The sequence below is a fragment of the Microtus oregoni genome, unplaced genomic scaffold, assembly GCF_018167655.1.
Source record: "Microtus oregoni isolate MIOR12 unplaced genomic scaffold, Mior012 000018F_ref0000195, whole genome shotgun sequence".
NCBI classification, from domain to species: domain Eukaryota; kingdom Metazoa; phylum Chordata; class Mammalia; order Rodentia; family Cricetidae; genus Microtus; species Microtus oregoni.
Window position 1 is genome coordinate 29,760,343 of NW_024543077.1, and position 11,253 is coordinate 29,771,595.

Consider the following 11,253-nt stretch of genomic DNA (forward strand, 5'->3'; position numbering starts at 1 on the left):
GGAGCTTGTTTTTTTCTTGGCAAAACTGTCTTTTGGACAAAAACATGCTCATGCCTCAACTACTGAAAAGATAGATTGTGTCTGAATATGGATAAACAGGTCTGTTAAATCTTGACAAGAACCCGGGTGGTGGTGGCGCACGCCTTTAATCCCAGCACTTGGGAGGCAGAGGCAGGCGGATCTCTGTGAGTTCGAGACCAGCCTGGTCTACAAGAGCTAGTTCCAGGACAGGCTCCAAAACCACAGAGAAACCCTGTCTCGAAAAACCAAAAAAAAAAAAAAAAAAAAAAAAAAAAAAAAAAAATCTTGACAAGCCAGGGTAAGATGGTTTTGAAAAATTTCCTCCCTCTGAAAATGATCTGTCAGTTATTCTAGGTCTTAGCAAAAGTTGGTCCCTTCAACGCTGCAAATGAGACTTTGCATTATTGCCCAGGTAGCCAGTTGTCTCTGTAATTTGTTGCTCATTTGGTTTTTTTTTAAAGATTTATTTATTTATTATGTATACAACATTCTTCCATGTATGCTTGCCAGAAGAGGACACCAGATCTCACCATAGATGACTCTGATCCACCATGTGGTTGCTGGGAATTGACCTCAGGACCTCTGGAAGAGCTGTCAGTGCTCTTAACCTCCGAGCCATCTCTCCAGCCCTGTTGCCCATTTTGAAAAGTTGCTTGATTGCACTTCCTGCTTACCCAAGTAATATTTCCCTTCTCAGATTCAATGGGGTTGAAAACTAGATACTTGTAGTTACTTTCCTCTCATAACATGTCCAAATTATTTATTAAACAAGAATTAAACTACTTAGGATGCTCAAATTGTTGAATATATTATTCTTATTGTGTATAATTTTTTATTGGGCTTAGAACTCTCTTATTACAAAAAAACCAAAAAAAAAGAACTCTCTTATTTATACAAAAGGGAAAGATGCTGTAGAAAGAATTACAGCCAGTGGTTTCCCGCCCATTGGGGCATGGCATCTTACACTATACTTGCCAATGTAGAGCATGAGTTTGGCCTCTTTTGTGGCTGTGTGATTCAGATTCTGATCTCTGTTCAAGCATAAGATTCTGATTTAAGAGTCCATCCCTAAATAAGTATACATTTATTTCTCAATATTGCGCTGGTGTTGTATTTCTTTAAAGCATCCTTCTTGAAGCAACATTAAATGGGAATCATTGAAATGACTAAATGCATTTTTTCCATTGTTGACCATGAACTAATAGTAACTGGGTTCACAATGTACTTGACTGAATGAACAACCTCCCAGAAAAGATCATGTATTTGAACAAGTTTCTCTCCATAGTGGTTTTCTTTCAATTTTCTGTGGATCTTTAGTAGATGAAGCCCTTCTATATAAAATTCTTCATTGTATCCAATGAATCTCAATACCCTCAAGTAATTTCCTGATTTTTAAATCTACTGTGTTATGCTTGACATTAATCCGCCAGCTTCCTACTTATACTAAAATGCTTTTAACATCATTATGGGCTCGATTTCTAAATCACATAAGATATAGCAGAAACAGTTGTTATTCAGTCCTCAGGAGTTTGGTAACCTGCTGTTTTAATTGTTTCGTTTGCGTATCTGAGTAACTGTGTGGCTCTCAATTCCTGTAACTAAAGGGAGGCATCATTCCTGGCTCTATTTGTTATTATGTTATTGGATGATGGTGATAGAATATAGGTATTTTTTATGTCAAGTATATGCTGCTATGCTGAGCTACATAATTTCTTGAATTTTAAAAATAGACAGAGGGCATCACTCTGATTGCCAAGATGCCATGTATTCATGACATTAATACTGCCTGAGTATTCTGAGTCATTAACGGGAGTGAAAACAATTCTTTGTGGGAAGTTCAATAAAAGTCTGTCAGTTCTTTCTATCCCATTGTTTGTTTCATTCCGGTTTGCAATGGAAACAGGGTCTCAATGTGTATTTCCACCTCTCCTGGACCTGATTGCTTAGACTTGACTGGCATTCAATTCAGAGACAAACATTCCCACCTCTGTTTTCTGAGTGTTGTGGTTAAAGGCACAATACTTCAATACACCTAGTTTGTCCATCTTCTTTTCCTTTCTGTAGTCAGTAATTTTTTTTCAATATTCTCATGCATACAATGTACTGTTGATCTTTTCTGTTTTTCTCTCCCTATGAATAGATATTTCTCTTATTAGGTGGTACAAAGGGAACAGAAATAAAAGAATTGACTCTCTTTTTAAATTTCCTTCTAAAGTGACTGTCTATGTCATGGAATAAGAGTGGATAACACCAGAATCATACAACTGTATTTTCAAAGAAGTATGCATTCCAATGTTGCCACTTCATGCTTACATTGTACACATGTGTGGTATATTTTTGAAGGCAGTGACCTATGATGATGTGCATATCAACTTCACTAAGGAAGAGTGGGATTTGCTGGATGCTTCCCAGAAGAATCTCTACAAAGATGTGATGCTGGAGACCTACAGGAACCTCACTACTATCGGTAAAAATAAATTTCTTTCATGTTTCAAAATATGGAGAAAACTCTTCCTTGGTTTATGTTGTTGTTCTGTAATTTGATTTAGAAAGAAGGAGAATGAGGTGAATAACACAGTCATAGTTCTTAGAATAATAGGCTAATTATTTCACAATGTTAAATAATATAACATACATATTCTGGTACTGTATTTTAGGATACATTTGGGAAGACCATAACACTGAAGAACATTGTCAATGGTGTAGAAGGCATGCAAGGTAATTTTCTTATGCAAGTTTATAACAATGTGCCTCTGATGAGTTTGTAATGTCTTATGACACTTTTAAACAAAGCAACAGTGTAAATAAGCATAGTTTTAAATGCATTGAGGGTTATTAAATTCTCACAAATCCATATAGCTCAATTTCCTGTATGTGAATTGCATTTGCAAGGCATTCATTTAAGAAAAAGTCAAGGAAGCAATGACTAAACAGATTTTACCATTAACCATGAGAGCTATATTATACATCTGCCAGTCTGTTTGTTTCTTGTTACTTATGACAGAAAATGTATAAACATTTCAGTGATGATGAATATAGCTGCAAAACTTTCTACTAAATCAATAGCCCATGGTAAGTCTTGTATTACTCATATAGTTTTTGTGACTGTGTTAAGTTTAATGAAAGCAGCTGTTGGAGTCAAGGATCAAGGGGCAGATGTTGTGGAGAAACCTTAATATCTACACCACACGTCTGTAAAGAGCAGAAATTCAAACCGTGAGGATTCAATGTGGAAATCTTTTAATGACTATTCTTCCTTTCCTATATATATATATCATATGTTACTCTTGACATAAGAGTATGAGCATAGGGATATGGAAAGATTTAGCATACCTCTCCTTAAGAACAATTAAGAAGATAAAATATAGTTCCTATGTAGAGTATACTTGTTGAATTTGATCCAAGAATACAAAGTTAATTCATTTTCTACCATCATTGTTAATACATAAACTCACATTACGAAAAAGCCACGATGAGTTCTAGGTCTGTGCAAATACTTTTAGATGTCTTAGTTCACTTAGCAAATGTATAATGATTCACAATATAGTAAAATTTATAAATGTAGTAAAGTTGGTAAAGCACTCAGTGTATACAGTTCTCTTCAAAAATGTAAAAAATATAATAGAAAAATATAGGTATAGATGAAAAGGTAAACCATGGTACAGAGGAAATTATCATCAGAGATATTTTTTGAGATGCAAAATGACCCCTAATGGGTGAACAAAACATGATTTAAAACAAAGTTATAAAACCATAATGTTTGATTCCTTTTTACAATTGGAAAAAATATGAAGTTAATTCCTATAGATATGAGGTTTAACAGTGCATTGTATGTGGTGAAACTTTTACATGCGTAAATTATCCTTGCAGGATTGAAAGAAATCAAACTGGAGCGACATTTTCCGTATATTCTCACTGTGCTAAAGCTTCCTCTTATAACGCTCATCTTCTAAGGAATGAAAAAATACATACCGGAGAAAAATGCTCTAAAATTAAGCAATGTGATAAAACCTTTGTTCATCACAATCATCTTCAAAGGCATAAAAGAACACATACTGGAGAGAAACCCGATGAATATAATCAGTGTGGTAAAGACTTTACTCAATACAGTGTTCTTCAAACTCATAAAGGAACACATACTGGAGAGAAAACCTATGAGTGTAATCAGTGTTCTAAGGCCTTTCCTGACAACAGTGCTCATCAAAAACTTAAAAGAACACATACTGGAGAGAAACCCTATGAATGTAATCACTGTGGTAAGGCCTTTGCCCAGCACAGTCATCTTCAAAGTCATAAAAGAACACATACTGGAGAGAAACCCTATGAATGTAATCACTGTGGTAAGGCCTTTGCACATCATAGTTCGCTTAAATTGCATAAAAGAACACATACTGGAGAGAAACCCTATGAATGTAATCACTGTGGTAAGGCCTTTGCCAAGCACAGTCATCTTCAAAGTCATAAAAGAACACATACTGGAGAAAAACCCTATGAATGTAATCAGTGTGGTAAGGCCTTTGCCCAGCACAGTCATCTTCAAAGTCATAAAAGAACACATACTGGAGAGAAACCCTATGAATGTAATCAGTGTGCTAAGGCCTTTGCACATAGTAGTCATCTTCAAGTGCATAAAAGAACACATACTAGAGAGAAACCCTATGAATGTAATCAGTGTGGCAAGGCCTTTGCACGTCATAGTCATCTTCAATTGCATAAAAGAACACATACTGGAGAGAAACCCTATGAATGTAATCAGTGTGGCAAGGCCTTTGCACGTCATAGTCATCTTCAGTTGCATATAGGAACACATACTGGAGAGAAACCCTATGAATGTAATCAGTGTGGTAAGGCCTTTGCCCAGCACAGTCATCTTCAAAGTCATAAAAGAACACATACTGGAGAGAAACCCTATGAATGTAATCAGTGTGCTAAGGCCTTTGCTGACAACAGTGCTCTTCAAAAACATAAAAGAACACATACTGGAGAGAAACCCTATGAATGTAATCAGTGTGGCAAGGCCTTTGCACGTCATAGTCATCTTCAATTGCATAAAAGAACACATACTGGAGAGAAACCCTATGAATGTAATCAGTGTGGCAAGGCCTTTGCACGTCATAGTCATCTTCAGTTGCATATAGGAACACATACTGGAGAGAAACCCTATGAATGTAATCAGTGTGCTAAGGCCTTTGCACATCATAGTTCGCTTAAATTGCATAAAAGAACACATACTGGAGAGAAACCCTATGAATGTAATCAGTGTGGTAAGGCCTTTGCACATAGTAGTCATCTTCAAGTGCATAAAAGAACACATACTGGAGAGAAACCCTATGAATGTAATCAGTGTGCTAAGGCCTTTGCTGACAACAGTGCTCTTCAAAAACATAAAAGAACACATACTGGAGAGAAACCCTATGAATGTAATCAGTGTGGTAAGGCCTTTGCACATAGTAGTCATCTTCAAGTGCATAAAAGAACACATACTGGAGAGAAACCCTATGAATGTAATCAGTGTGCTAAGGCCTTTGCTGACAACAGTGCTCTTCAAAAACATAAAAGAACACATACTGGAGAGAAACCCTATGAATGCAATCAGTGTGTTAACACCTTTGAATATGAAACTAGTCTTCACATTCATAAAAGAATGCACACAAGAAAAAAACCTTCTGAGTGAAATCAGTGTGGTAAGACCTTTACTGACCCCTGTACTCTTGAAAGGCATAAAATAACACCTACTGTAGAGATAATGATGAATGAAATTTGTGGTAGGTGGAGGAAGGTCATTGTTTAATCAAGAAACTGCCTTGGCCCATTTGATAGGCCAGCCCTTAGGTGGGTGAAGTAGACAGAACAGAATGCTGGGCTGAAGAGGCAAGTGAAGCAGACATCATTTCCTCTCTTGTCCGAGGAAGATGCCAAGCAGTCAGCCACCAGGTCCACTATGCTGAATCTTTCCTGGTAAGCGCACCTTGTGGTGCTACACAGATTAGAAATGGGCTAAATTTATACATGAGAATTAGGCTAGAAGAGGTTAGATATAATGGGCCAAGCAGTGTTTAATTAATACAATTTGTGTGTTGTTATTTTGGGGCATAAGCTAGCCATGCAGCTGGGAACTGGGTGGCTGGAAGTGGACAGCAGCTCCTTTAACAGAATGGTGCCCATGTGGACAACTACTTCCACATAAAGACTGAGAAAGCTTGGGAAAGAATAAAGCATGTTTTCTTGGTAGTAGCAATTTCTCATTGTGCTCTGCTTGCTAGAGGCAAGCAAGCACTCTCATCTAAGAGAGGCTTCCTGACTGAGCTTTAGCTGCAAAACCCTGCAGCTCTTAAGAGGTGCTGCCAAGAAACACTTAAATGGTCTTGATAAAAGCCAACTGAATGCTTGTTTGTTTTCTGCAGTAGCAGGAAACAAGTGACATTTTAAAATGCCCCCTTCTGGGCTGTCCTGCCAGGGCAGATTCTGACTCTTTCAGTCAGGCAGGCAGTTAACTGAGTGTGGTCTGGGAGTAGAATGCTGCAGTTTGCTTGCTGGCAGGGACCTTGAAACGCAATAGACTTGTGGCAATAAACATTGCTACAGCTGGTACCTCCACCATGAGGCTGAAAGCTAAGGAACGCACTGGATCTAGCCACCAAAGCCACGGCTTTAATCCTGCCCATATTGCTCAGTAGTTTAAAAGCTCATGTGGTCAGAAAAAGAGAGGGAGATATATAGTAAAGAGAGATTCAAAAACAAAGAAAACCTTTAAATGATTTACAGTGTGTTAAAAATATATGCAGGCTAAAAGTTAAAGTTCTTAAAGTAAAAAACAAAAAAAGGGAAGAAAGAGAGTAGTTGGGTGTGGTAGTACACACCTTTAATCCCAACACTGGGGAGGCAGAGGGAGGTTGACTTCTGTGACTTCGAGGTGTGGTAGCACATGCCTTTAATCCCAGTGCCTGGGAGGCAGAGACAGGCAGATCTCTGAGAGTTCAAGGACAGCCTGGTCTACAGAGTTATTCCAGGACAAAGATATACAGAGAAGGGCTGGAGAGATGGCTCAGAGGTTAAGAGCATTGCCTGCTCTTCCAAAGGTCCTGAGTTCAATTCCCAGCAACCACATGGTGGCTCACAACCATCTATAATGAGGTCCGGTGCCCTCTTCTGGCCTTCAGGCATCCATACAGACAGAATATTGTATACATAATAAATAAATAAATATTTAAAAAAAAGATATACAGAGAATATAAAATAAAATTATAAAAGATATAGAGGTTAAAGTAAAGCCCCACAAAGATGGAAACTACACAGAGAATCTTGATACTGTATGCTATTGTGCTCTCTTTGAATTGTTTTAATGGTGAGGAAAGAGCAACATCTGCCAAAAGATATTTGTTTATAAATGCTGCTGAACTAATCCAAGATAGATATTTTGAAAATACCTTGACTTCAGAATTTGGATCTAAGGATATGAAACTTTGGAAGAGAGATTCTTCTTTTGTTTTCACAGGATAAGACCCTATGGATTGCTTCTATTCTAATATGGTATGATAGACCACGCCCTCCTGAAAGGTTGCTGTGACCACCTTCAGAAAATTGCTTAACTCAGCTGCTGACTGAGACAAATCTAGCACACAGGTTATACTCTCAAAGACCTGCTTAACAGTGCCCCTATACAGCAGGAAGCAGTTTGGAGAAATATCTACGTCCATATTACCAAATATTGTTTATAAATGTTCTTTTACATTTCAAGGGTGATATAGACATAAATAATTTGGATTGATATAAATCTTGGTTTACTGATACTAATTTAAGGTCAATTTTGTTCTGTGTGTATATATTTCTGATATTGATTAAGGTATTGTGATTGTGTAGTTTATTTAAAACTGTAATGTATATAGGTTATTAATAGATATTCATCTATAATAGTCAAGTTTGTAGTCATATTAGATTCTTTATATGTGCATAGATATATTTTAGATAGGCATTCTACATATCTACAAAGACTGCAGAATATGGCATGTAAAATATTTTAATAACTTAGGGTTTTGCATGGCAATGAGACACATCTGCTCCTGGCAACATCAGCTACTTCAAGAGGAAGATGGGCATTGAAGAGCCTCCTTATGGAGTTTGATAGCCATTTGGGTAGAAACTGCTCTTGCCTGGAGTACTGTATAAACTGGACACAGAAGACCCTCAGAGAGAGGACTGCTGAACTTGCCTAAAGGTGAGATGATCCTTTGGGGTTTCTGATTCATATAAGAGTCTGCGAGACATTCTGCAGGACACAGCAGATAGAGACTGAACTGCCTTTGAAATTTCCTGCTTCATTGAAATGTCTGCTGGAAACTATGGCCCTGTAGGCCGAAGATGGATGCCCCAACTGTACAGAGAAACTTTGGGTGACTGTCCAGGAAGTGAGATGTCTCTGTGATTTTTAGAGTTTTGTAAGTTGCTTATTTCTCATTTACTTAGGTAATATATCCCCCCCCCCCTTTTTTTTTTACTTTTTCGAGACAGCATTTCTCTGTGGTTTTGGAGCCTGTCCTGGAACTAGCTCTTGTAGACCAGGCTGGTCTTGAACTCACAGAGATGCACCTGCCTCTGCCTCCTGAGTGCTGGGATTAAAGGCGTGTGCCACCACCGCCCGGGAAAACATCAAATTCTTAAGCCCATATTTTAAAGTCAAGATACTTTCTTAGTAGTTCCTAGAATCAAATGTCTTTCTCCAGTCCAGAACACAAAAGACAACAGAATCAACATATCATACATCTGTACACATTTATCTTTTTAAGGTATATACATTATCTATTCCCAATATATACGTCCCCTCCGGCTGGGGAAAAGTCTGTTTGCTTACCTCTCTTTCTTGGTTGGGTCCACATGCTGCCAAACTGAGCGAAGGATGTCAAGATTAACACATATACCCCAATCCACCCTCACCTTCTGAGGGTGACCTCTCAGCATTCCCTTGTTCCCGATATCTCTGCTAGGACCTCCAATTGATCAAATCTCGGTGGAAGACCTCCAATTGCCGCGCACCCAGTAACTGAGCTTCGGGCAAGGGGCTGGAGGTTAATATACACAGACAGAGAGACAGCAACATGGTCATCCTTGAATTCCCCAAGAATGCCCCCTTTATTGTGTCTAGGGACAGATTATATACAGATAGCCACACCCCAGCCAAACCCACCAAAAACCATCAGGAACTCCTGAAGGTCTCATGCTCAGAGCAGCTGTAGGCACTCAGATCAGAAGATTATAAGAAATTTAGGATCTGGGGTCTCACTGCTCCCAACAATGTAGCTGAGAAGCAGGACAAAAGTCTCTGAGTTTATCTTGAAGGAATTTTCTGACTACTCATCCCTGGAGCCTCTACTCTTTCTTCTGTGCTCAGTTATGTATCTGGTAACCCTGCTTGGAACACTGCCTTCATGGTCGTGTGCATGTTGGATCTCTGCCTACACACACTCATATACAATTTCTGAGTAATATTTCCATTTAGAGAATCTGCTACACATCTCCTTTGTGCCTCTGATGCTGTTCCACCTTCTCTCATCCCAGAAGACCATCTTCTCTAATGGCTGTGACATCCAGATGCATCTGAGACATTCCACAGGCTCCACAGAATGCCTGCTGCTTGTCATCATGGCCTGTGATCACTACCTTGCTATTTGTCAGCTACGTAGGTACCCATGCACACAAACAACAGGTTTTGCTCAATGCCTCCAAGAGTCTTCTGGGTACTCTACCTCTTCAGGTTGGAGACAGAAACAGTCATTGCCATGAGAGTGCCATTGAATTGCCACCAAGTATTCAGACACTTCACCTGCAAGGTCCTGGGTGTGCTGAAGCTGGCCTGTGGTGACACATCAGTCAGCAATGACTTTGTCCCTGTGGGTGCCATTCTTCTGCTGCCTCTACTCAAGTACCTCATTTGCCTTTCCAACATGCCAATCCTGGTCACCTTCCTGAAGGTGTCCTCAGCCAGCAGGCCTTGCAAATGCTTTTTCACTTGCTTGGAGTACCTTGCTGTGGTCCTATTTTTCTATAGCATCATCATGTTCATGTACTTGAAGCCTTTAAACATAAAGGACTGTATCTCTAACATGGTCTTCACAGTCCTCAGCATTGTGCTCACACCCATAAAGCAGGCAGTGATCTGCAAAGATAGGGATCTTGACTTTCTCTGTATGTCATCAAATGCCAATACCAATGCAGAGTAGATTATAGAACTCTGGGAACCTCCACTGCAGAGACACAGACTAAGTCTCACTAAAATTGTCAGTGTGACTCCCCAATTTTTCTCCTGTCCTGAACTTGCCTGAGCTAGTACCCAGCACCTTAATCTGATCTAATCTTGAGACTTCAGCCTTGGCCAGGCAGTGGTGGTGCATACCTTTAATCCCAGCACTCGGGAGGCAGAGGAAGGCAGATCTCTGGGAGTTCGAGGCCAGCCTGGTCTACAGAGCTAGTTCCGGGACAGGCACCAAAGCTACAGAGAAACCCTGTCTCGGAAAATAAAAAAAAAAAAGACTTCAGCCTTGGTTAGGTCCCTTCATTCACAACTATAATACCAGCATTTGTGAAGTTAAGGCAGATTGATGGTTAAATTAATGTCATCTTGTGCTACATAGTATGACCAGTACCAGTACCAGTGGGTCGCTGGGAGTACCATTTTAATTACTATTTAAGGGTGCATCATTTCCTGACTGACAGTCACAAATGGCTCCTTACTACCCTCAAGATGAAAAAGATGCTCATCAGCAGGACCTCACAGCTGCCTGCCTGCCTGCCTAGATCCCAGTCTTCTCCCAGACTTTCACAGTCACACACAATTGACAAATGTGTGTTTAAATCTTCCCTGAACTCCCTACCATGTGTTCTTCTTGTGAGGCAGTTATTATCAGCACTCATTCGAGAGCAGTTGAACCCTCTTTTCCTTTAGGCTCAAAGCTATTTTCTCCTCTCATTATCTCCCTCCTGTGTCCTTGGTTTCTAATATTTTGTTTTGCTCATTCCTTCTTTATTTCCTTCTTTTTTTTATTTTTCCATTCAAATATTTACACTTCCTTCCCTCCTCCCAATCCCCTCCCACTCCCCAATCTACCTCCTCCCTCCCTCTCCTGCTTGAGAGAGGGCAGGGAATCCTGCCATATGGGAAGTCCAAGGCCGTCCCCCCTATATCCAGGCCTAGGGAGCTGTGCATCCAAATAGACTTAAGGTCCCAAAATGCCAGAACAT

At 39.5% G+C, this 11,253-nt stretch overlaps 2 pseudogenes; both read left to right on the top strand.

Moving 5' to 3' along the window:
• Positions 1 to 87: 87 nt before the first annotated feature.
• LOC121458820 lies at positions 88 to 5,812 on the top strand (annotated as a pseudogene).
• A 218-nt stretch (positions 5,813 to 6,030) lies between these two features.
• LOC121458821 lies at positions 6,031 to 10,235 on the top strand (annotated as a pseudogene).
• Positions 10,236 to 11,253: the final 1,018 nt, after the last annotated feature.